The 26,149-nt window shown below is 54.6% G+C and overlaps 1 protein-coding gene across 3 annotated transcripts in view; it reads right to left on the bottom strand.

The window, feature by feature from the left end:
• The window catches only part of TRAF3 (TNF receptor associated factor 3), a 102,889-nt gene that overhangs the window by 62,004 nt on the left and 14,736 nt on the right, over positions 1–26,149 (bottom strand). The window contains exon 1 of one of the 3 annotated variants that reach the window (XM_080669065.1): positions 8,643–8,733. The exons of the other annotated variants lie outside the window; for them this stretch is intronic. The gene's annotated coding sequence lies outside the window, so the exon portion shown is untranslated. Of the gene's footprint in view, positions 1–8,642; positions 8,734–26,149 lie in introns of those variants that run through there. 3 annotated transcript variants of the gene reach the window in all.

Genomic DNA, 26,149 nt, shown 5'->3' with positions numbered 1-26,149 from the left:
CCAGCGCGGCCCAGGGCAGGGATGTGCTCTCCTCACTGATCAGGCTGCGGCCCGGCCCGGGAGGCGTGCCCAGGAGACGCTCGGGCCTCCCGGAACAGACAGTGCCCAGCGGGGCAGGGGCGGAGGCCTGCAGCGGGAACTACTTGGGGGTGGTACGCACTGCGGGAGAGAAACCAGCGGGGAGTGGGGCTCTGGAGCTAGTGGTGGGGGTCCGAGCAGGGGTAACGAGGAGGAGCCCACTACAGGGCCATGCAAACCGCTTCCAGGCCAACCGTCGGAAAACCAAGGGCAGGCCCTGGCCGACAGCCGGGCTGGTGAGCGCATCGTCCCGACATGCTAAGGTTGCAGGTTCGATCCCTGGTCAGGGCACATACCAGAATCAACCAACGAATGCATACATAGTAGAACAAATAGATCTCTCTCTCTCTCTCTCTCTCTCTCTTTCTCTCTCTCTCTCTCTCCCCCCTCCTCCCCTCTTGCTCAAAAATAAAATTTAAATTTAAAAAAAAATGCAAACCAAGGGCAGTGAGCAGGTTCCGGGCATGGCCGTGGCTTCCTATCATCTCCCGTTAGAGACGAGGAGGGGGAGGCGGCTCACAGGAGCAATTTCCAGTGCGCGGCTGGGAGCCCGGCAGCTGAACTGTATTAAAGGGCCACGGCATTAGGAAGGTTGAGAGCCACTGCTTTAGAGGAAGGGAGAGAGAGAGAGAGAGAGAGAGAGAGAGAGAGACATCGATTGCTTGCCTTCCCCACGCTCCTCCCCTGGGGATCAGACCTGCAGCCAGGTGTGTGCCCTGACAGAGCATCACCGGCAACCTGTCGGTTCACGGAGCGCAGCTCAACCAGCTGAGCCACTCCAGCAGGCGAGTTCGCTTGATATTTCTGTTAATCCTCACACAAGGATATTTCCCCCATTGATTTTTAGGGAGGGAGGGCGGGCGGGGGGGAGGGAGGGAGGAGAGAAACATCGACGTGAGAGACACACACTGATTGGTTGCCTCCCTCATGCCCCTACTGGGGCTGGGGATCGAAACTGCAACCCAGGTGCATGTACTTGACCAGGAATTGAACCCGAAACCTTTCAACACTAGGGCCGACACTAACCACTGGGCACACCAGCGAGGGAGATTCCGTGTGATTTAACTGATGTTACGCGTGTGAAAGGTTCCCAACAGTATACACTTCTCAAAATGTAAGGCACAGCTGTTACACAACACAGCCAGTGTCCACAGGCATGCAGTAACCTTCCTGAGGTTCCCCCGTTTAAATACGAGACGAGAGACCGGCAGGACGCTCACCAGTAACCGGAATGACCACGGCAGAATGTGCTCCTTAATTAAACAGCAGTAATGAAATTCATAATCTAGCTCAGGCAATTAGCTGATAGTGTTAATGTACTTTTACATGAATTTGATACAAATCAGGGAAACATCCCTGTAGGTCTCATTTGGACACTTAACAAAATGCTCAGGAGGTTCACTACTATCTTAAGATGTTTATTTCCTCAAAAATAGGCAACCCAGTTACCAGAATCCCCATGGAAACGCCCCAGGAGGGAGTGGCCTACTGGCTAGGAAAGAGAAACCATGGTCATCCCCCCGATGCTGGGCCCAAAGAGCAACGGGGATCACCAAGAAGAAGAGGGGAGAACCTAAAAATGCAAAATACAGCCCTGGCCGGTGGTACTCAACGGCTAGAGCGCCGGCCTGCACCCTGAGGGGTCTCAGGTTTGATTCTCGGTCAAGGGCATGTACCCAGGTTGCAGGCTGGATCCCCAGCCCTGATCAGGGCGCGTGTGGGAGGCAACCAATCGATGATCCTCTCTCACATCGATGGTTTTCTCTCTCTCCCCTTCTTTTCCTCCCTTCCACTCTCTCTGAACATCAAGGGGGAAAATATCCTTGGGTGAGGATTAACAAAACAAAAACATAAACATATAATCCTACAGGCACGGGTTGGGAGGGGTGCGGAGGGGGAAAGGGTCGTCCAGGGGTTTCAAGCATAAAACAAGAGTCACCAAGTCACCAGGAAGGTCCAGGAAGCCCAGTTATCAGTCGCAGAACCTCTTCACCAACCTAAACCAGAACCAAACAGTAGCTCAAAGAAGCAGCAAAAGCAGATCCAGCCCCAGCTGGTGGCTCAGCTGGCTGAAACGTCGTCCCGTACATCCAAACATTGCGGGTTCGATTCCCAGTCAGGGCACATACCTAGATTGTGGGTTCGAACCCCGGTCAGGGCATGTATGGGAGCAACCAATTGGTTTCTCTCTCACATCAATGTCCCCCCCCCCGCCCCCGCTTCCTCTCTTTCTAAAATCAATTAAAAAAAAACATATTCTTAGGTAGAGGGCAGGGAAGGGGACATCTGTAATATTTCCAACAATAAAGATGATTTTTTTAAAAAACGGATGCAAACTCCTAGGTACAACGAAAAGAAATGAAAACACGTGCACAGTAACGCCTGTACACGACGTTCCTAGCAGCACGTGCTCCTAACAGCCAGCCAGGGGAACCAAACGCTGGCCCGGGACTGCCGCGGGCATAAACGTGGGCGGTCTACGTGGAACATGACTGGGCAGCGAAGAGGAAGAACTGACAGCCCCTCAGCTACTCCCCGGATGGACCCCGGAAACACGATGCCAAGTGCAAGAAGCCACACACCAAGGCCCGTAGTGCATGTCCCGTTCACACGAGTGTCCACAGCAGGAGCAACCTGTGAACATACTAAAACCATGGGACTGGGCGCACGAAGAGATGGATTGTGGGGTATGTGACTATCTCAATCAAGTTATTTTTTAAACACCTGACACAGTCCAGTCAATGGCCAACATCTGAGTTCATGTCACTTAATGAGATGTGGCTCATATCTCAAAGAAACAAAGACGGAAAATGATCCCCCCAATTGCATTATTTGAGGGTATCCCTTCCAAATAATTTTAGCACTAACTGGTTTGGCTTAGTGCAGTGGTCGGCAAACTCATTCGTCAGCAGAGCAGCAAACCGCGGCTCACAAGCTGCATGTGGCTCGCAGTTTGCCAACCACTGGCTTAGTGGCTTGAGCATCGGCCTGTGGACTGAAGGGGCACAGGTTCGATTCCAGTCAAGGGCACCTGCTCGGGTTGCAGGCTTGGTCCCCAGGGTGGGGCGTACAGGAGGCAGCCGATCCATGATTCTCTCTCATCATTGATGTTTCTTTCTCCTCCTCTCTTCCTCTCTGAAATCAATAAAAATATATATTAGGAAAAATATATTTTTTAAAATAAATAAAAAGAAAACAAATAATCTATACATATAAAAGCCAAGTGACTGAACGACCAGAACGACCGGTCGCTGTGAGGCGCACTGTAGCAGCCAACCCCCTAAAGCCCCCCGCCACCCCCCGCCAGCCCAGCCCTGATCAGACCCCAACCAGGGGCGGGGCCAGCAGCCAACATCCCGTGGCCCCCCCTCCTGGCCAGCCCAGCCCCGAATGGCCCCGATCAGGGTGGGCTGGCCGGACCCCACCCATGCATGAATTCGTGCACTGGGCCTCTAGTTTTAAATAAGCTTCTTGCAGTTAAAGTCATTAACTGTTTTTAGTAACTTTTTCTCCTGTGCCCCCTTTTCTTTTTCAAGAAAAAATGGATTGTAACTGTAATGTTAAATATCAATTACAAATGTCTATGAAGGCAGCCCTTTTAAACATGAAAGAGCACCACTGGGAATACCATCAACGCCCCCCCCCCCCCCATCACCACTAGAAATACGCATTCAGTTCTTTCTATTTGGAAATAGACAAAAGCACTTGGGCCTTTAAGAAGAGAAATACTTATAAAATTGAAGTCAATAAGGCAAAGAAAACACATGCATTAACTGAACACACTGGTAAAAACAGCCAGATGGCGTGGCCCAGTGGGTGAGCATCGACCTATGAACCAGGAGGTCACGGTTTGATTCTCCGTCAGGGCACCTGCCCGGGTTGCGGGCTCGATCCCCAGTGTGGGGCGGGCAGGAGGCAGCCGATCCATGATTCTCTCATCATTGATGTTTCTACCTTTCTCTCCTTCTCCCTTCCTCTCTGAAATCAATAAAAAGAAAAAAAAAACCTCATTAAAACCAAAGTAAGCCCTGCATAAATCCACAGCTCACTGCAGACACCTAACCCTGGCGCTCCCCCGTGGTCCGTCCACCTGAGCCCTCAGGGCCGGTGCCGTGATCCCCAAGCCGTCATTACGGCAGCGTGCTTCTGCTTCCCGCAGGAAAACCATCGTGTCTGCTCATCGCTCACAATGAGTCAGCCAGCGTGGAAGATGTTTTACATAATGGGAAACTTATTGCGACCCAAAAGTTCAGCGTGTTCTCATTAAGTTACCAGAAATTACAGATGTGAAGATACTTCTGTCAACTTAACCAAAATCAAGAAAAGAAACTACTTTAGATATGCACACGTTTTTGGTTTGGTAGATCTCATGCTTTTTATGCTACTGTATTTCGACTGCTCAGGCTGGTAAGGCTTGCAGTTTAAATAGAGAATACAGGAAATCTGCACACGGACAACACGAGTGATTTTAACTTGGTCTGACACAGCGCCGCTTGCCGCCTGTATAGCGAAGCAATGTCGAACGGCCAGAGAGGCTCTAGTGTTTGTGAACACCCCTACAGCGAAATGGTTTTTCCAAAAAGATGATACCACCTGAGGCGTTCGTGGGGCCTCCCTCTGTGCCGCAGTGGCATTAAAATCCTCTGCCAGCCCTGCCCAGTGTGGCAGGTTCGATGCCCGGTCAAGGGCATGTACCTGGGTTGAAGGTTCAATCCCCGACCCTGGTTGGAGCACAGACAGGAAGCAACCAATCAATATCTCTCTCACATCGATGTTTCTCTCTCTACCTCTCCCTTCCACTCTCTCTAAAAATCCATGGGAAAAATATCCTTGGGTGAGGATTAACAACAACAACAGAAACCTCTGTGAAAAAGCTTAGCGTTTTTTTCAATCCCAGTAGAAGAAAATGTTTAAGCACGTAAGCACACACACGTTTCAGGACCTTTTAAAAAGCCTTCTGTGATATACCACAACTAGAGGCCCGGTGAACGGGTTCGTGCACATTGAAAGGAAATTAATTAGGAGAAATATTTTAATATCGCTATTTGCCCTTCTTCTATAATAGAAATGTCAACCAAATCCCTGATCGACAATGATAGATCGAAACACATGCGTGCAACTGGTGCCAGCGAGAGCTTTATATGTATCATGCATGTGCGAGTCAACTTAGCCTTTTATATAGATAGAATAAATTTGCTTAATTAGACCTGCTTTCTGACATAGCTACACTTTTTCCAGCCCAGTGAAGCACCCCAACTTCTCTTTCAGGTAATTGTCAGCAACACAGCAGGAAATATCAACACGAAGCAGATTATTATTGTAGATCACGCAGGGAGAACAAAGGGTAAAGTATTTAATTGTAGCAGTGTCTGACTATATTCTGTGCAGCGAGAAAACCTGAAGTCATTTTCAAGGTCCACCATTTCTTTTTTTTTTTTTTTTAATATATTTTATTGATATTTTACAGAGAGGAAGGGAGAGGGATAGAGAGCTAGAAACATCGATGAGAGAGAAACATCGATCAGCTGCCTCCTGCACACCTCCCACTGGGGATGTGCCCGCAACCAAGGTACATGCCCTTGACCGGAATCGAACCCAGGACCTTTCAGTCCGCAGGCCGACGCTCTATCCACTGAGCCAAACCGGTTTCGGCAAGGTCCACCATTTCTTACTTCTTTTCAGTCAGGTCAAATTTCTAAGCTTCCTAAATCTCCATTTTCCGGCTAATGAAAAGAAAATAGGATTCCACCGAGTCTCCTATCTACCTACTCCAGGACTTCTGTGAGGACCAAATGAGATGAGGCACGTGAAAACACTTCACAGACATTTGGTTAAACTGTAAAATGTTTGCACCTGGCTGTAAAGCAAGTCGGGTTCCTGGGCTGAAGAAACTGCAAGGAGGCTAGTCGCTAGGGAGAGGAAGCCAGGCGTTGCTATGTGACATCATTACCCAGCGCCCACAGCGACCATTTCTGGGCTGGGCTGTGGGCCGCACTTTGCGCCACGGGGTCTCGGCAGCATCAGCTGTGATTTGGTGGGCTGTCACTCCAGGGTGGTGGTGGGGCCTGTGTCCCACTTGGGGGAAGACGAGTGTTGCTTGTGGGCACCAGGTCCGCGGTGCCGTTTCTCTGTAAATGGCCAGTGTGCGTCACGGCAGCTCCAGCATTGAGCGTCTGCCCCCCGGTGGTCAGTGTGCGTCATAGCGACTGGACGGACGGACACTTAGCATATTAGCCTTTTATAGATAGATAGATAGATAGATAGATAGATACTGCAAAGGCTACTTGGAAGCTGACATGTTTACACACGCAGTGCAGATGCAAACATTTAGATTGCGGTACACACACATGCTGAGGAATTCCATAAACATAATCCATGAGAGCGAAGATTAAACCACCAGGTATTTTTTACATTATAGGCTGGTTCCCAAAAAAGGGTAATTTATAAAACACAAGGAGTCTCTTTTAAACCCTGACCAACTAGTTGCAAATATTCACCACGCCCCTTGTCCTGCCACCATGCTCACCAGCGTGTGTCCTGAAGGAAGTTTTACAATACAAACCCTCACCCTAAGCACCTTAAAATCGATTACAAAGGCATTTTCAGTCCTTTGAAGCGGAGTCTCTCTGAGAAAACCTGAAACACTGAATGTGTGCCTCTGATTCAGCGTTGTGCTCATTAAATCTCAGGTCACGTACCTTGGACAGAAACAACTCTATGTTGAAAGGAGAATCTTTACTACACACGCTCAGATGTGAGCTAACACATTCTACAGGGTTTATCAAAGTCCACAGAGAAACTTCAGAAATAACAGGGAAAGCTGCCTCGGGAACAAACTGTTTTGCCCCCTGTCCTCTTCAAAGGCTTGGAATGTGCAGATTTAGGCACATCTGAGTATTGCTCTTCATTCTCTAATAAAAACGGGCAGGATTTCATGCAGCTTGGAAATTAAACATTTTTATTTTTTTCAAAATGCAAGCACCATTTCAGAAAGCAGGTAATTTTTAAAAAGATGTCTACCTACATCAAAAATAGATCTTGCCCTGACCGGTTTGGCTCAGTGGATAGAGTGTCGGCCTGCGGACTGAAGGGTCCCGGGTTCGATTCCGGTCAAGGGCATGTACCTTAGTTGTGGGCACATCCCCAGTGGGAGGTGTGCAGGAGGCAGCTGATCGATGTTTCTCTCTCATCGATGTTTCTGACTCTCTATCCCTCTCCCTTCCTCTCTGTAAAAAAATCAATAAAATACATTAAAAAAAAATAGATCTTAAAAGTATTAAAGTAACAGTACACTCGTATTTTAAAATTCAGGAAACGTCCATGAAGTCCCTCTAACGTTGAAGCTCTTGGCCAGCCACGGGGCAGAGTGTGAGTGTGGACCAGGGACCGGCCTGCCAGGTGTGATGCCCACCGCGAGGGCACAGGGGCACAGAGGCTCAGAAGTGGGCGCCCTGTCTTGAGCCTCCCTCTCTGCCCTTGATCGGCGCCGGGCCCACGGAAGGGGCGCAGGATGGTCCAGGCGCCACTCCCCACACCCCCTGCGGCCGTGCTGTGTGCCAGGCCCTGTGTGGACACCTGGGAAGTCAGCACTGGCACAGCACACATGTCCTAAGCAGGAAGGTGCCAGCACCCACGGGCTGCCTCTCAGTGCGCCCGTCCCACCACACAGCCAGCGCCCTTTCCCTCGCGGTGGGCGGCATCATGCCTGACAGACAGACCTGCACTGAGGCAGGCCCACCACCCTGGTCTGCGATTCCGGAACCCCAAAGCTCTGAGAACAAACCCCACCTCACTGGGCGGCAGGCCCTGACGCAGCGAGGTCCCCGCCAGCCTCTGGACCACGTGGTGCCCACAGCCAGACCTGCTGCTGCTGCGAGCATCTTCGTGTTGGCTGCCAGGTGCCGGCCAGCATGTCCCACAATAAGATCCAGAAACTCCAAACTCCAAGCCCCTGTGGCCAAGCACGGGCTGCCGAGTGGCAGCAGGCAGGCCTGGCGGGCAGTGTGGCCGGAGCCCCGGGAAGGGCCGGGGCCGGAGCCGCAGCAATCTGGAGTTAAAGTCCAGATTTGCACAGCTGTTTGTTCCCCAAACTCCCTGAGCAGGAGCGTGGCACGCCCTCCCCAGAGCTGGGTGTGCCAGCTGGAAGCAAGGCCACTGTGCCCGCCTCCAGGGGCTGCGGCCGAGGGGAGACGCGAGGCGATGAGGGAGCAGCACAGCGGTGCCCGGTGCCCGGGGGAAGGCGGGCACTCAGCGGCCTGTGCGAGGGTGAGGGTGAGGGTGGTCGGGGAAGCCAGCCCTTAGGATGGGAGTCGGGGGCCCAGCAGCAGGCCCTGGCTCAGGGAAGGTGCAGGCCCCCATGCCGGCGGTCCAGGAGGCTGGGGACCTGGGAAGCAACGTGGTCATGCAACAAGACGACCAGCTCCTGCAGCCTGGGCCACGCACCTGCCCCAGGAGGGACCTGCTGGGCCGCACACACGCCATGCCAGGCCCCTGGGCGCAGTGACCTAACTGTGGGCGGCGCCCCCTGCTGGGAGAGGGAGAGCCTCACTGCGGAGGGAGCTCACCCTGAAGCTGACCGGGAAGGGAAGAGCAGGCGATGCAGGAACAGGGAAGAAGCCTTCGTCACGGTGGGTGAAGCCCCGCCACAGGCTGGCTCGCCCAAGCCACCTTCCCAGAGGGGAAAGCTGCGCGCTGCATCTGTGAAGTGTCTCGGGAAAACCGGAAACAGTTTCGCTGCGATGCCCTCGGAGGGGGTGGCCCTCGGGCCCTGCCCTCCTCCACAGCCTCCCGGGAAGGGGTGGGCATCAAGGGCACGCCGTCCTGCCAGATGCCGGAGCTCCCCGCAGCGCCCCCCCCCCCAGCATGGAGGGCTTGCCAAGTGGCTATTAAGACGCACAGTGGAGGGCTATCTGGGGCAGCTGCCAAGCTCCGTTACGGATAACAAAATGGGTAAGTGACTCTCACACTCTTTAAGGTTAAATGCTCACTTGGGGGAGATTTAACGACAGAACCACAGAATCCAATAATGAAGTGGCTTCTCAAACTTCTCCTCCAAAGTACCCCCAAAGGCACAGGAGAAGGAACCCTGAGGGCAAGTGCTTTAAAGTGACTCAATTTATGTAAAACCGTAGGTTTCCTATTAAAAATTCATGCAAATGTTACATTTAACTCCGTAACGGAGACTGCAAGACCCTCCCGTCCCGTCACGCTCAGCTTCTGAAACAGCAGGCGGACGTTTTCTTAGGCTGGCCTGCCAACGCCGGCCCTCAGCCCCCCCCCCCCCCCCGCCTCTCTCCAGCCGGTCCCACCAGCGCGGGGAGCCGGTCTGTCCCCAGCTCCCACCCCATCGTTCTGTGCTTTCAAGGAGTTGTCATGCATACATCCCCCCCGAGCTCACCCACCACGGCCGGCCATGCTCTTGCCCAGGCCCCAAGATCTCCACGTTTCCGAATCCGATGCTCGCCTCACTCCACCTGCTCGATGCCCAGGCGGCTTTTCCCAGCTCCAAATGTGCGTCCCAGCCCACCTGCTCTGACTTCCCACTGGCACCCATCCCCAACGCCCTGGGCCCACCCTGGCTCAGGGCGCACACCCACACCCACCCATCAGCAAAGACTGCCTACTCCACCTTCAAAACGTGCCCCGAATCCACCCACTTCTCACCCCGCTCCCGCCACACTGGCCTCCGTGCAGTCCCTAAACCACGCCAAGCATGTGCCCCCTTGGAGGTCTTTGTGGTCCCTGACCCGGCTCCCCAGACCTCCGCCCGGCCCCGCCTGCTCCTTCAGTGCCTGCGCCCGCGCACCTGCTCCGAAAGGCCCCCCGGAGCCTCTGCAGGCGGCCTCCCACGGCGCTCTGGGCCAGAGGCCCGTTTCCCGCCCCCGCAGCCCTCCCCGGCCCGCTCGCAGCACGAACTGGTAGGTCACTGGTATCTGGACTGGCCAACCCATTGGCGAGAGGTTGGATTCATTCACGCTGCATCGCCGGCTCTTGGAACAGAGGCCAACTCATGGGGGCGGGGCGGGGGGGGGGAGTGGTGTCAATATTTGTTGAATCTGCTTACGGCCTTATTGGGAAACGTTGTCTTGCGTTAATGTGAAACCTTCATTCACGTACTTGACACCAACACAAGAGTCTGCGTGCCCCAGGCGCAGAAGTCCAGCCCACGTTTCCCACGGCCTCCTCGTGACCCGCGTCCTGGCGGCACCCCAAGAACAGCCGACGGCGGGCCGAGGGCCTGGCTGTGCGAGGCAGAGGCCACTGGAAACACCCTAAGTGTCCAAGCACAGAGAACTGAACCAGGAAACTGACTCGGCCATAAAAACGAATGAAATCTTGGCATTTGAACAACACGGATGGGCCTTGAGGGCGTCCCACGAAGTGAACCAGTCAGAGAAAGACAAGTACCGGGCGACTCACTCATAAGTGGAACCTGGAAGGACAAAAACAACAGACACGCTCACGGCCCTAACCGGTTTGGCCCAGTGGATAGAGCGTCGGCCTGCGGACTGAAGGGTCCCAGGTTCGATTCCGGTCAAGGGCATGTACCTTGGTTGCGGGTACATCCCCAGTGGGGGGTGTGCAGGAGGCAGCTGATCGATGTTTCTCTCTCATCTATGTTTCTAACTCTCTATCCTTCTCCCTTCCTCTCTGAAAAAAATCAATAAAATATATTTTGTAAAAAAGACACGCTCACGGACCCGAGGACGGCCTGGGGGTGCCCAGAGGCGGGGCAGGGAGTGGATGGAGGGGAGGAAGGGGGTCAGACAGACACACTTCTGGGCATGAAGCAACTCCGGGCGGTGGGCTGCACAGCATGGAGCCCATAGTTAGCAATACTGTTTGTTACTACCTGAAAGTTGCTAAGAGTAAGTCTTGTAAGCTCTCACCACAAGAAAATATTCTGTAACGATGCATGACGACGGATGATAGATAGACGTACTGCGGTGGCCATTACATAGTGTACGCACATCTAATCACTGTTATACACTTGGAATCACTGTAAGGTTGTGTCAATTAGACCTCAGTAAATAAATGGAAACGTGGACACAATCACATAATCCTCACATAATCAACCAAACAATATGTGATGCTATTAAAAAACACTTCTGGCCCTAGCCGGGTGCTCAGTGGTTAGAGCATCGGCTCACAGACTGAAGGGACACAGGGCACGTACCTCGGTTGCAGGTTCAATCCCCGGCCCCAGGGGTTGGGGAGCACGTGCAGGAGGCAACCAGTCGAGGTGTCTCTCACACAGATGTTTCTCTCTCTCTGTCTCTCCCCGTCCCTTCCATTCTCTCTAAAAACTCTAATGGGAAAAACATCCTCATGTGAGGATTAACAAAACAAAACAAAAAAATGCATAAACAGCCGAAACCGGTTTGGCTCAGTGGATGGAGCGTCGGCCTGCGGACTGAAGGGTCCCGGGTTCGATTCCGGTCAAGGGCATGTACCTTGGTTGCGGGCATATCCCCAGTGGGGGGTGTGCAGGGGGCAGCTGATCGATGTTTCTCTCTCATCGATGTTTCTAGCTCTCTATCCCTCTCCCTTCCTCTCTGTAAAATATCAATAAAAATATATTAAAAAAAAAAAAAAATGCATAAACATAAGAATCACATGAATAATTGTAAATCTTCTAGCAGTCGCATTAAAAAGGTAAAAATAGGCAAACTTACGTAATGCGCATTATTTAACCCAATATAAAATTTTACCACTCAATGTGTAATCAATATAAACAGTTATTTGAGATGTTTTCTGTTCCTTTTTCCACATCAGCTCTTCGAAACCTGGTGTCGGTTCCCACTTAGCGCACATGGCAGGGTGGACAGGCCACGCTCCGCCAGCCACAGGATCGCTGTAGCGGACAACACAGGATTATATCGTGAACGTTTTCTTTTTCCTTAGTCTGCAAGTGGAAGAGAAAGTTGTATTTTGATGAAGTGACCCTAAAACGCTCAAGGGAATGCAAGGGACTTAGGACAGACAAAACAACCTTTAAAAAGAACCAATTTGGAGGATTCTCAAGTCCCCCATTTCAAACTTGCTATAAAACTAAGTAATCAAGACAGTACTGGCATGAGGAGGGACATAGGATAGAAAAGAAGAGAATTAGAGTTGAGAAATAACCCCTTACGTTTGTAGTTAATTTCTGACAAGGGGAAAGAGTCGCCTTCTCAACTAATGGACAACCACATGCATCAGAATGACACGTGACCCCGACCTCACACCATACACAACTTTTAACCCAAAATGGATCGCAGCCTAAAGAGCTAAAACTATGTAATTCTTGGAAGAAAACGGGTTCAAATCTTCATGCTCTTGGACTAAGCAATGGTTTCTTAGACATGACACCAAAAGCACAAGCAACTAAAGAAAAAATAGTTAAACTGATTTCATCAATTCTAAAAACTTCTGTGCATCAAAGGACAACACCAAGAAAGTGAAAAGACACCCCACCGAATGGGATAACCTGTTCACAATTTATATGTCTGATAAAGAAATTACACGTAAAGAACTCTCATAACTCAGTAACAAAGACAAACAACCCAATTTTTAAAACGGGCAAAGGAGATGAGTAGGCACTTCCCCAAGGAAGATACCTAAATGGTCCATTAGCACATGGGAGGGTGCTTAACGTAATTAGTCATTAGGAATATGCAAATCAAACCACAGCGAGAGACCACTTCACACACACTAGGATGTCTGAAGTAAAACAAGTGGACAATAACCAATGCCGGTGAAGATGGGGAGAAACTGAAAATGGCATACATTGCCGATATCCCAGCTGCTCTGAAGAACAGCCCGCAGTCCCTCAGAATGGTACTCAGAGTTACTGATGGCCCCGCCACATACACAACAGATACAAACACTAAAGTTCTCACAAAAACTAATACAGGACTGTTCTTAGCAGCATCATTCATAATATCCGATAAGAGGGAACAACTCCTTACCCTCAGCTGATGAACAGAAAACAAAGGTGGTTTCTCCCACAGTGGGGTACCACTTGCCTATAAAAAGGAATTCCTGAGGCATGCTACAAAATGGGTGAACCCTAAAAACATATGCTACCCGGACGAAGTCAGTGGCCAAAGACCATATACTGTATGATTTCATTTGTATTAAATTTCCAGAAATGGCAAATCAATAGGGACAAGAAATAGATAATGACTGTCTAGGGCTGCGGAGGGGAGAAGAGGAGTGACAGTTAATGAGTATAAGGTTTCTTTTCCGGATTATAAAAATGTTCTAAAATTAGAAAGTGGTGATCACTGTAAAATGTTTGAATATAGTAACAATGAATGGTACACTTTAAAAAGGTAAAGACTATATGTAAACTACATCTCAATAAAGCTATTATATGAAAAAGCAAATTGTAAAATATAGACTTGTCCTATATAATAAAAGCCTAATATGCTAATCGGCCAAATGGCAGAATGACCAGTGGAACAACCGGTTGCTATGACACACACTGACCACCAGGGGACAGACACGCAACGCAGGAGCTGCCCCCAGCCTGCAGGCCCCAGGCCAGCCAGGACAGGTGCCAGCAGGGCCCCCCCAGTCACTCCACCGGTCACCCTGCAGAGGGAGGTGACCATCAGCAGCAGCAGTGGGCGGGGCCGGTGAGCGGGTGGCACCAGGCCAGCCAAGGCGGGGGCCAGTGGCGGCCCCCTGATCGCCCCGCCGGTTGCCCCACAGATCGGCCCTGATTGCCAGCCAGGCTTAGGCACCCTATCCGTGCCTGGATTTCATGCACCGGGCCTCTAGTATTTTATAAAAAGAAAACATCGGTATGCCCCAAATATGGCTTAGTAGTGATCGGAGAGGGCAGGACTGTATTCGTATTTTTTTATCTCTTGATTTACCTATTTAACAATTTTCCTAAACAGAATTCCTGTTTTAATAAAAAAACTGTTTTGTTTTGTTTTCATTTTAAAAGGGTGTTTTTAGAAACTAAAAATTATTTAAATACATTCCTATTTTTTAAAAAATGCATAAGATTTGCCCCCAAGAGATAAATGACATATACCAAAACATTAACAGTGGTGAGGCAACAGGAAATATTTGCATTTTCTAAATATTCTACCATGAACACACTGGCCTTTTTTAAACAAACAAGACATTCACACACACACACGCACACACACACACACACGCACACATACACTCACGCACACACCTGCTCCGAACACTAAGTTTCTGGTATTAAGGCAGCGCGGCTCCCGGGACGCACAGCGAGAGGGTGCGTGTACGCGGAGGCCAGTCCCGTGAGTGACGCTGCGGAGTGACGTCCACAGCTCCCCCGTGTTCCTTGCTCACACCAAGGGGCCAATCTCCCAGCCACGGTGTCCCGGGGGAGGGGAGGCAGCCACACGAAGGATGATGGCTGCATCCCCAGACCACGCAACCCTCAGGGGCCAGGGGGGACGAGAGGCTCTGGGTGGACCAGTCCCGCGGGGCGGGGCGGGGCCCTGACCTCCAGGACCTGTCAGGGTGCCTCAGGGATGACCTGAGTGCAAACCAGGCTTCATTCTGAAAGGCAACTGGTTTGGCTGGAGGGTCCTCTTCGCAACCTTCGCCCAGCCGAGCCACCCTGCATGAAGCTGAGCACCACTCAAGCGGCCGACGAAGGCCTCGCACCGTCCTCCTCTGGGGCCAGGCTCTGACTTCGGGCCCCAGTCCGCACCGGGCCGGTGAGGCTCCGGACCGTGAGAGCGGCCACGGGAAGGAAGCCCGACAGCGAGCAGCAGGAGGCCCGGGGGTGCGGGAGCAGCAGCCCCCTCCCCGGCCGCGCCTCTCCGCTGCGAGGCACAGAGCACAGCGTCAGGGCCGGGGCCTCCCCGTGTGTCCACCCGGAAGAGACTCCAAGACTGCACACCGAAGTGCAAGCAGGGGGGGGCGGGAAAACGGTTTTTCTTTATTGTTACCTCCGTGTATTTTCGGGGTGTGCACGCTTCTAAAGCCCCGTGCCCAGCTTCCCGCCCTCTGGAGCGAGCGACCCTGCGATTCCGCTCTCAGAGGTCCCGTCCCTGGGAAGTGAGGGCGGCTCCCGGCACCGGCACCTTCTCCACGTGCGCCTCTTGGAGAACACCCCACGCCCAGGCAGCGGACGTAGCACACAGAACCGAAATCCTCCGCGCCGACGTCCAGCAGCGGAACACGACTGACTTCAGCAGGGACGCGGCCGCCCCCTAGAGGTTCCTGCCGTTCCTCAGCACAGGGATCACTGGGGGGTCACAAACCGTGCGCAAGCGTGCAAAGCACGGCAGCCGATCCCGGGCCTCACCCCAGGAATCCGGGCCTCACCCCAGGAATCCAGACCCACCTGCACACTGGATCCACAGGCAGCAGCCTGGCAGGGACACAATCGCCCGTGAAGAGCGTGCCTCGGGGAAAATGAATGCTAATTTCAATTCCCCACAACTGGCGACCATCATGGCATCCATGTTCTCCTACTCAAGGCTTCTGGTGGGCACGCGATGCAACATACAGAGCATGCATCACAGAAATGACACCTGAAACCTAAACGATCCAATTAACCAATGTCACCCCGATAAATGTAATCTTAAAATGTTTTAATAAAAAGTAAATGCGAGAGAAAACAAGAATTTGCACCGCTGGGAAAAAGCTTTGAGGGTCCGAGCTGCACTCACACCTGCTGTATGGAGGTGAGGCAGGACCTCCCCGCCCCAGGCCCCACCACATACCTGGCCCCCTCAGCGCCAAGCACAGCCCACCGCACGGCTCGACGGACAGCACCTGTGCCCCTCCTGCCTTTCCCATCACCTCTGGGCCTCTCCCCTTCACCCTGCTGCCCCGAAAACCAAAACACTATCTATCCCAGCCATGGGCAAACTATGGCCCGCGGGCCGGATCCGGCTGTTCTATCCAGTTCTCTTGCTCTCCCCTCTGCTCCTTTACTTTGAATTTATATTAGTTCACACAAACACTCCATCCATGCTTTTGTTCCGGCCCTCCGGTCCAGTTTAAGAACCCATTGTGGCCCTCGAGTCAAAAAGTTTGCCCACCCCTGGTCTATCCCATGAAACGCCTGCTCAAATGTTAGGTTTCGTAAAGCATCTCCTCACACCTGCAGCCGAGAGGCAGCAAACTTCTGCTACAAATGGTGAGGTGATAAATATTTATTCTTCCTGGGCCACTGATGGTCCCTGTTACATGTTCTTCTTATCTTTACAAGCCGCTATAAGCATGCAATCATTCATAGGACTGTCCTTTCAGCCCCCTCTAAGTCCCCTTCCCATGCTGCACTCTGCCGTGGGTTCTGCACCCTCCTGCCTCTGTGACCCAACGTCACGTTCATCACTCTGACTCTAACACCCCTACGGCACGCTCCTGCCTGTCTCACAGCTCACACCCACTGCACCCTCCTGCCTGTCTCACAGCTCACACCCGCTGCACCCTCCTGCCTGTCTCACAGCTCACACCTGCTGCACCCTCCTGCCCACGTCACAGCTCACACCCGCTGCACCCTCCTGCCTGTCTCACAGCTCACACCCGCTGCACCCTCCTGCCCACGTCACAGCTCACACCTACTGCACCCTCCTGCCTGTCTCACAGCTCACACCGGCTGCACCCTCCTGCCCACATCACAGCTCACACCTGCTGCACCCTCCTGCCCACGTCACAGCTCACACCCGCTGCACCCTCCTGCCTGTCTCACAGCTCACACCCGCTGCACCCTCCTGCCCACATCACAGCTCACACCTGCTGCACCCTCCTGCCTGTCTCACAGCTCACACCCGCTGCACCCTCCTGCCTGTCTCACAGCTCACACCTGCTGCACCCTCCTGCCCACATCACAGCTCACACCCGCTGCACCCTCCTGCCTGTCTCACAGCTCACACCTGCTGAACCCTCCTGCCTGTCTCACATCTCACACCTGCTGCACCCTCCTGCCCACATCACAGCTCACACCCGCTGCACCCTCCTGCCCACGTCACAGCTCACACCCGCTGCACCCTCCTGCCTGTCTCACAGCTCACACCCGCTGCACCCTCCTGCCCACGTCACAGCTCACACCTGCATGTCTGCCCCTCCTCACACGACCTGTTCTTCAAAGACAAGAAGCACCTTGTTGGATCCGCATCACCTCTACATAAACTAACACATGGGAAGTGCTCTGCCCGTGAAGCTCCCGAGCAGAGTGTGTTGGATTTAAACTGCCCACTGAAGCATTTCCCGTCACAAGCAGCTTAAGAGCATGGATTTGAGCAGACTTCAACGTGCTCCGCCAGCCACGCAGACGCTCTGGAGTCGGGTGGGCGAGCTGCTGGGTGTCACTTCATGAAGGTGAACTCCCACGCCCCCCCAGGGCTCCCTTCACAGCCTGTTCCCGGACACGCAGGTCTCTAAAATCTAAGTGTAAAGGTTTTATTATAAAACCTGAGAGTAATCCTCACGAGGCGTACACCCCATGTCCGGGAGCCTAAAAATGCAGTCTTACCTACAAACTCCCAACAAAACTGAGAGCAGGACTCCTATTTTTCTAGAAACTTCCATCCGCCGCCAAGGGCTGTCTCTCCCCTCGTGCAGGAGAAGGGCCTCAGCACTGGCAGCTCACTACTTCTTGTAAAACGCCTGATCCACCTGCTACAGACCCAGAAGCTCTGTCACCAGCACGTCCTCGGAAACAGCGTCTCCGACTCCTCCCCTCGGAGGCCTCCGGGCTCCCTCGCGTCCTGACCGGGCGCCTCCTTCTACACGCATTTCCCACTTGGAGACGGCGATGCCCACCCGCCTGCGGCAGTAAGGGACAGGCCACACGGAGCCTGGGCCCACTCCCCGCTTCCTGCTCGCCCAGGCAACTGCCACATGCACACCGTCACCCAGGTGTGGCACCGGAGGCGCCGTCCTTCCCGTCTCACAGGACAAGACGCAGGCACCCGGGCACGGCCTGAGGGCCAGGAGAGGCTGAGGACCGGGAGAGGCTGAGGACCGGGAGAGGCCGAGGACCGGAGAGGGTGAGGACCGGGAGAGGCCGAGGACCGGGAGAGGGTGAGGACCGGGAGAGGGTGAGGACCGGGAGAGGCCGAGGACCGGGAGAGGCTGAGGACCGGGAGAGGGTGAGGACCGGGAGAGGGTGAGGACCGGGAGAGGGTGAGGACCGGGAGAGGGTGAGGACCGGGAGAGGCCGAGGACCGGGAGAGGCCGAGGACCGGGAGAGGCCGAGGACCGGGAGAGGGTGAGGACCGGGAGAGGGTGAGGACCGGCAGAGGGTGAGGACCGGGAGAGGGTGAGGACCGGGAGAGGCCGAGGACCGGGAGAGGGTGAGGACCGGGAGAGGGTGAGGACCGGGAGAGGGTGAGGACCGGGAGAGGGTGAGGACCGGCAGAGGGTGAGGACCGGGAGAGGGTGAGGACCGGCAGAGGGTGAGGACCGGGAGAGGCCGAGGACCGGCAGAGGGTGAGGACCGGGAGAGGGTGAGGACCGGGAGAGGGTGAGGACCGGGAGAGGGTGAGGACCGGGAGAGGCTGAGGACCGGCAGAGGGTGAGGACCGGGAGAGCTGTGAGCGCAGCACCCGTCCTCCAGCCCGGCTCGCACGCTGGGCACCTACGCCAAGGCCACGCCGCTGGCCTCCCGCTTCCTTCACCCAGAGCCCGCTGAGACCGTCAGCACGGGCTGCCCTCGGAGCTCTGTGCATGGGGGCAGAGGGGGCCCGGCTGCAGGGATCAGCCGCTGCCTGCCCTCCCCCCCCCCCCCCCCGCCCCTTCCTGGGCTCTGCTAGTGCTCCAAAAGCTGAGGGAAAGAAACGGACAGAAAAGCCCGTCAAACCCCAGCTCTGCGGGAGGACGGTCCCCGTGAGCCCTGCTCCTCCCGGCCCTACACCAGGGAGGGGAGTGGCTTCCCATCTGGAGATGGCGGGCAGCACTGGGGGGACAGGAAGCAGGGGAACGGGACTCAGAGTGGAGGGGGCAGGGCCCACGGAGGCGGGCAGGCAGGTGCCAGGAGAGGGGACACAGCACTGTGTGGGCAGGTTCCTTGGGGAAGAGGCTGTATGGGGGGGGGGGGAGGCCTGGAGTGGCCCTGGGTGATGCCACCGGTGGCAAGAGGCCGACTGGGTGGGAGACCAGGCAGGCGAGGGATCTGCTGCCCAGCCTTCGGCGTCTGCACGAGGAGGTGGTGGGAAGGGCTCAAGAGCGCCACCGGGGGGTAGGTGACAGCTGAGTGAGCACACCAGGAGCCTCGGTGGGACTGGCCACACCCTCAGCCAGGGACCAAGGCCTTTCTCCCGCAGGCCTGTCAGTGAGCGCCCAGCCCAGCCCAGGCCTGCCAACCCACCCTATTCTGCAACCCGCACAGGGACTCCCCCATCTGTCCCTCCCACACCGGCTCACGGCAACAGGGAGCTGCCGCCTCTCCTGCTGGGCTCCTGGCGCTCAGGATGGTGCCGGCACACCCAGGATTCGGCCAGGAGGGAGAGGAACGCACAGGCTGGAGCTAACGCACGAGAGCCACGGGCTGAAGACCAACTTGGGGAACTGGGAGCCACGGCCGGAAAATTATTTTGTTTCTGATGGTACCTCCTCAGAAATTCCCATCCTGCCGACCAAGTTTCATTTAAAGTCTGGTTTCTTAGGAAGGGCTTATCCACACCAGCCCGATGGACAGCTGGGCCTCTGTGCCGGCCCTGACCTCTGAGTGCCCTCTGCGCACTTTAACACGCTCAGAGCAGACCCGCGTGACAGTCAAACTTAAAAACCGTTCTTTACCCTTTGCGACCTCGTCTAGCAGCTAAAGACCATGCTGGGAAAGCACCTCACCCTCACAAACATTAAACCCGAACAGTCACACATCCACGGGAATCCAGGAGCACATCGGGCGCCTGTGGCCCAGCTCCCAGCTCTGCACCCGACGCCCCGGGCCAGGTAGCTCTTGGCCGTGGGGCTGCCCTGGGCATCCCGGTGTTTACCAGCCCCGCCCACCCAGCCCAGGGGGTTTCCAGACACTGCCAAGCGTCCCTGGGGGACAACCTCGCACACACCCCGGACCATGATGCCGCGGCCGGCGGCCTTTTCCCATGGTCACTCTAACGAGGACCCGGGGATGGAGCTGGGCTGGGTGTGAAAGGCTCCCTGAAAGCCACTGGCCCCAATCACGCCGCCGAAACCGAAACCGAAAGCAGCGCGGTGCCTGCGCCCGCCACCCTGCGAGGCTCTGGGCCGCGACGGCAGCGCCCTCACTTCCTCTGGACGCTGAGTCTGAGCGCGAGTCCCTGGGAGGCCTGCCTCCCTGGGGGCCGGGGGAAGCTCATCCCCAAGTCTCCCCATTTCTACAGGAGGAAGACCCCGAGGTGAAAGGCACTGCTGACTGGTGCCCTGTAGGACACACATGAAACATGCGGGTGGAGCTGTCCTTGCACATGTGCAACGGGGACCACAGTGGGGGCCTGCCTCCTCCCGGCCCGCCCTGCCCGCAGCCAGGAGGCCGCAGCCTCCACGGGACGGCTTGTCTGCAGTCGGGGGGGCGCCCACTCAAGGGGCTCCCGGCCCGGGACCGACACACCAGGACAGTGACTGTGTCTTCCACCCGTGACTGTCTTGGTGTGCACCGCTCTCTACAAAGAGAGTTGGTAACCTTCCACTCTAAACCAGCGGTCGCTAGCCGGAGGTCCGTGAGGTCCGAAAGGTTGGCGGCCGCTGCTCTAAATCACTTGAGACATCTGGTACCCGAGTCCCCATCAGGCCACCAGGCCGCGAGGTACGGGCTCTTCCTCCCACCACGGAGGAGCGGTCACGCCGGCCCGCCCCGGGCCCCAAAGGGCTGGCGGTGATGGTGGTGACCACAACTAGTCACCACTCCCCACATTATTGAACCAAAGGCACCAAGTACACATGTAGAGCACACACTCCCTTCCGGGCGAAATGAAAGGAAACGGAGGCCCATGTGAAGGGTTTAGAGACGCGTCCCTCCCGATACAGACTCTGCTCTGCCAAGGGCAGCCAAACTCTCATGGGCTTCTCGGGGTGCAGGGGCGTGAGGCAGACGGGAGCACCCCCTTTTCCTGTCCGGGAGGGTCAGTCTGGCACACAGGCAGCCTCGGGGGGTGTAATGTTAGAACCCTGTTACCTAGCAAAAGGCAGAAGCCGTGCCTTCCACTAAAACAGACCACAAAGCCCGTGTTAGAAACAGGCTGCTGCTTCGGCCCGGCCGGTGTGGCTCAGTGGACAGAGCATCGGCCGGCGGGCCAAAGGGTCCCGGGCTCGATTCCGGTGAAGGGCATGTACCTTGGTCACAGGCTCCTCCCCGGCCTGGGCCCTGGTCAAGGCTCGTGCAGGAGGCGACCAATCGATGTGTTTCTCTCACATCCATGTTTCTCTGTGTCTCTCCCTCTCTCTGAAAAGTCAATGGAAAATGTCCTCAGGTGAGAGTTCACAACGAAAAAAAAGAACAGGCTGCTTCAGCCCGGCCCGCGTGGCTCAGTGGCTGAGCGTCAGCCTAGGAACCAGGAGGTCACAGTTAGATTCCTGGTCAGGGCACATGTCCAGGTTGCGGGCTCAGTCCACAGTGTGGGGCGTGCAGGAGGCAGCCGATCAATGGTTCTTCTCTTCATTGGTGTTTCTATCTCTCTCTCCCTCTCCCTTCCTCTCTGAAATCAATAATAATAATAATAATAATAATAATAATAATAATAAATAATAATAATAATAAAACATTAAAAAAAAGAAAGACAGAGAAACGAAGATGGCGGCACAGGAAAACACCTGAACTTGCTGCCTCGCACAACCACTTCAAAACTACAACTAAAAGACAAAACGGACACCATCCAGAACCACAGGAAGGCTGGCTGAGTGGAAATTGTACAACTAGAAGGGAAGAGAAAAGCACATTGAGACTCAGAGGAGCTGCGGAAGTGAAGTGTGGAGGTACAGAGGTGCGCGCAGAAAGGACTGGCAACTGAGTACACGGCTGGCTTTCTCAATCGGGAGGGAGACACAAGCTCCTGACTGCTCTGAACTCCAGATCTGGGTGAGACTCTGGGGACCCAGACTCATATGGGGAAACTGGACTGTCAGGCAGCGGGCGGAACTCGAGGGCGGCTTTCTCTCAGAGGTGCTTGCAGCAATTACCGAGGGACACTGAGACCCGGGGGCCTCTTAGGGCAGGGCTGACAGGAAGCCATTGCTGTTTGCTCCACCCTGAGACTCCGCCCCATCCAAGCTGTGCACAGAGGCTTTTGCATATGAATGGCCTGGTCCTTTGCAATCTAAACTTACCTAACAAACTGCAGCTGAGTCAGTGAGACCCAGAACATCCAAAAGAAGGTCCAAGGCCCCACAGCAGCCTGCATTGCTTCAGATCTGGGCCTCATCTGGGCACCTCTAAACCCCAAACAAAGAAGAGGAATCTGCAGATCTCTCCGTAGCTCCTGCTGGGTGGCCTCAGGCAGTGGCTAAATTAGCACCTCCTTGGAGATCCAAGAGCCAGTGTACCCAGGGGTCAGAGTAGGACCATCCAGATTACAACTCCTCAGCTCCATAAAGGACACACTCAGGGGGCAGACTCAGTGAGCACCAAAGCCCCACTGAAGCAAGTCCTGCCCCATAAGGGTGTCTCCAGCACAGAAGTTCTCCCATCGTAGACACAGCTGCTCCTCACAGCCAATTGGCCTGGAGGTCAATTCCTCCCAGTGATGTCAACAACAATCAAGGCTTAACTACAACAAGACTGTGCACACAGCCCACAAAGGGCTGCACCAAGAGTGTCCACCTCAGGTAACTGGGGAGGCTGAGCCACTGGGCCCTATAGAACACCTAGCACACAAAGCCACTCTATCAACACAGGGAAGCAGCCGCAATGAGGAGACAAAGAAACAGATCACAAAAGAAAGAAATGGAGGAAAGCAAACTACTGGATATAGAGTTCAAAACCACGGTTATAAGGTTTTTCAAGAATTTTCTAGAAACTGTTGATAAATTTAGTGAGTCCCTCAAGGATATGAAAAAGGACCAATTAGAACTTAAGCATACACTGACTGAAATAAAGAATAATATACAGAGATCCAACAGCAGACTAGAGCAGGGGTCCTCAAACTATGGCCCGCGGGCCACATGCGGCCTGCCGAGGACATTTATCCGGCCCACCGGGTGCCGCTGCCTGTCCTGCTTAGCAGCCGGCGCGTCCGGGCCTGCAGTGCGCATAGGAATTTGTTCATAGTTTTTTTTTAAACTATAGTCTGGCCCTCCAACTGTATGAGGGACAGTGAACCTGGCCCCGTTTTAAAAGTTTGAGGACCCCTGGACTAGAGGGTCGCAAGAATCAAGTCAAAGATTTGAAATACAAAGAAGCAAAAAACACCCAACCGGAAAAGAAAAAAGAATCCAAAAATATGAAGATAGTGTAAGGAGCCTCCGGGACAACTTCAAGCGTACCAACATCCGAATTATGGGGGTGCCAGAAGAAGACGGAGAGCAAGATACTGAAAACTTATTTGAAGAAATAATGACTGAAAACTTCCCCTACCTGGTGAAAGAAATAGACTTACAAGTCCAGGAAGCGCACAGAACCCCAAACAAAAGGAATCCAAAGAGGACCACACCAAGACACATCATAATTAAAATGCCAAGGGCAAAAGACAAAGAGAGAATATTAAAAGCATCAAGAGAAAAACAGTTAGTTACCTACAAGGGAGCACCCATAGGAATGTCAGCTGATTTCTCAACAGAAACTATGCAGGCCAGACGGGAGTGGCAAGAAATATTCAAAGTGATGAATAGCAAGAACCTACAACCAAGATTACTCTACCCAGCAAAGCTATCATTCAGAATTGAAGGGCAGATAAAGAGCTTCACAGGTAAGAAAAAGCTAAAGGAGTTCATCACCACCAAACCAGTATTATATGAAATGCTGAGGGGTATTCTTTAAGAAGAGGAAGAAGAAGAAAAAGGTAAAGATAAAAATTATGAACAACAAATACATATCTATCAACAAGTGAATCTAAAAATCAAGTGAATAAAAAGTCTGAGGAACAGAATAATCTGGTGAATATAATAGAATCAGGGGCATAGAAGGGGAGTGGACTGACAATCCTCGGGGGGAAAGGGGTGTGGGGGGTGTGAGAAGAGACTGGACAAAAATCATACACCTATGGATGAGGACGGGGGGGGGGCGGGTAAGGGCAGAGGGTGGGGTGGGAACCGGGTGGAGGGGAGCTATGGGGGAAAAAAAGAGGAATAACTGTAATAATCTGAACAATAAAGATTTATTAAATTAAAAAAAAGAAAGAAAAGGAAACAGGAAGCTAACACTGCGGTTCCCAGACACTATCGCTCCAACATACAGGGGCCTCCACGCCCACGAGCACCCCACCTCGCTGGGAAGCCTGCAGGAAGCCGGCTAAGCTGCCTCCTAACACGCCTCCTCCTCTTGGTTTGAAATGTAAGGCAATAGGTTCCTGAAAAACACACTTCCCGCGTCTTCTCTCTCTAGGACTGATTTCTCACTCTGCCAGCGGGGCCAGGTCCCGCACACACGCACTCCCGCTGACATCGGCCCCGATGCATGCAGGCATGATGGAGACCCACTGCAGGCGCAGCGGATGCTGGTAATAGAGAACACGGGGCTGTCTGAGCGTCGAGGCCGCCACGCAGAGCCGGAGGTGCCGGGAAAACACGGCCGGGGAAGGTGTACACAGTGAGGCCCCCGAGGGCGTCGCCAGCTGCTGGCTGGGTGCTGGGTCGGCCAGGAGGTTCGCAGACAGGCCGACCCCGGAGCCACGGCGCCTCACCCCAAACCAAAGCCGGATGTGCCCGAGGTCAGAATATTTTGGATGTCAGGAAGGAAACGCTGTGGACAGTGTGCACTCCGTGACGCTCCGGGGAAGTCTGGGCAGCCCCTGCAAGGCCCACCGGGATTCCCGTCTGCAGAGGCCCCGCCTGGAACGGGGCAGTGAACAGCATCGCCTAGCCCAGGCCAGGTTTGGCACCAAGTCCGTGGCGACTCCACTCCGTCTGCAGAGGCGCCGGGGCGTCAGAACGGGACTGAGGACCTGGTACCTCCTTTTCTGTGCGGGGGCCTGAAGGTCAAGTCAAGTAACTCGCTCAAGTTCGTGCAAGCTGAGAGAGAAGAGAGGCCATGGCCGCAGGGGCTCCTCCCACTGGAGCAGGTCCGTCCCCTGAAAACCCTGCGGAGGCCTCGCCCGGCGTGAGGGAGGCCTGGGTCCGCCTGGCGAGGCACCTGGGCAGGTGATGCCGGAGAGAAGTGTGGGCGGCACTCCCCACCCCGGGGACGCTTTATGGAAGATACCCAACACGTCCGCGTGCGGGGCTCCCGACGTAAACAGTCTGAAGCGGGGCCCGCTTTTGGGTTCTTTCTCCTCATCTGAACATGCAGCCAGGATCCAGAACCGCTGACATGAAGCCCCGAGAAGGAAAGAAAGAAGACACCGATACAGCAGACGACGGAGCAGGCAGCCTGTGCCCGCCGAGGGTCCTGCGATCCGCCGTCCCACCCAGCACTCTGGGAGGCCTCCCACAGCGACCAGCGAACGTTACGAAATTCCTTGGGATGGACTGCCCCACCCCCCGGGCTCCGTGGACCGTAAGCATTTCCCTCCCGGAAACCCAGGAGACCCTACACATCCCACACTGAAGGCCAGTCCCCGGGGCAGCCTCCCGGACATGAATCCGGAAGCCTGCGTCTGCCGGCCAGCACACACACACACACACGCACACGCACACGCACACGCACACGCACACACAGCAGCCGCGAAGAAGCAGGCCCGGCGCGTGGCGGTAGCGGCGCTCTGGGTGTGAAGTTAAGAGCAGAGTGGGATCCGCAAACCGCAGGCAAACTGTGCTTTCCCCGACGCTCACGAGTCCAGGCAGCTGGCCCGGCACTGGGCGAGCTCTGCCCTCCGCCAGCGGCTGCTGGGCACCGTCACAGGAGGGCCCTGAGCAGGCCTCCCACGCCCAGTCTGCCCCTAAACCAGCCGTGGGCAAACTACGGCCCGCGGGCCGGATCCGGCTGTTCTATCCGGTTCTCTTGCTCTCCCCTCCGCTCCTTTACTTTGAATTTATATTAGTTCACACAAACACTCCATCCATGCTTTTG

This window comes from Plecotus auritus, assembly GCF_963455305.1.
Source record: "Plecotus auritus genome assembly, chromosome: 1".
NCBI lineage: Eukaryota > Metazoa > Chordata > Mammalia > Chiroptera > Vespertilionidae > Plecotus > Plecotus auritus.
This window is presented reverse-complemented; position numbering and strand designations above follow the sequence as displayed.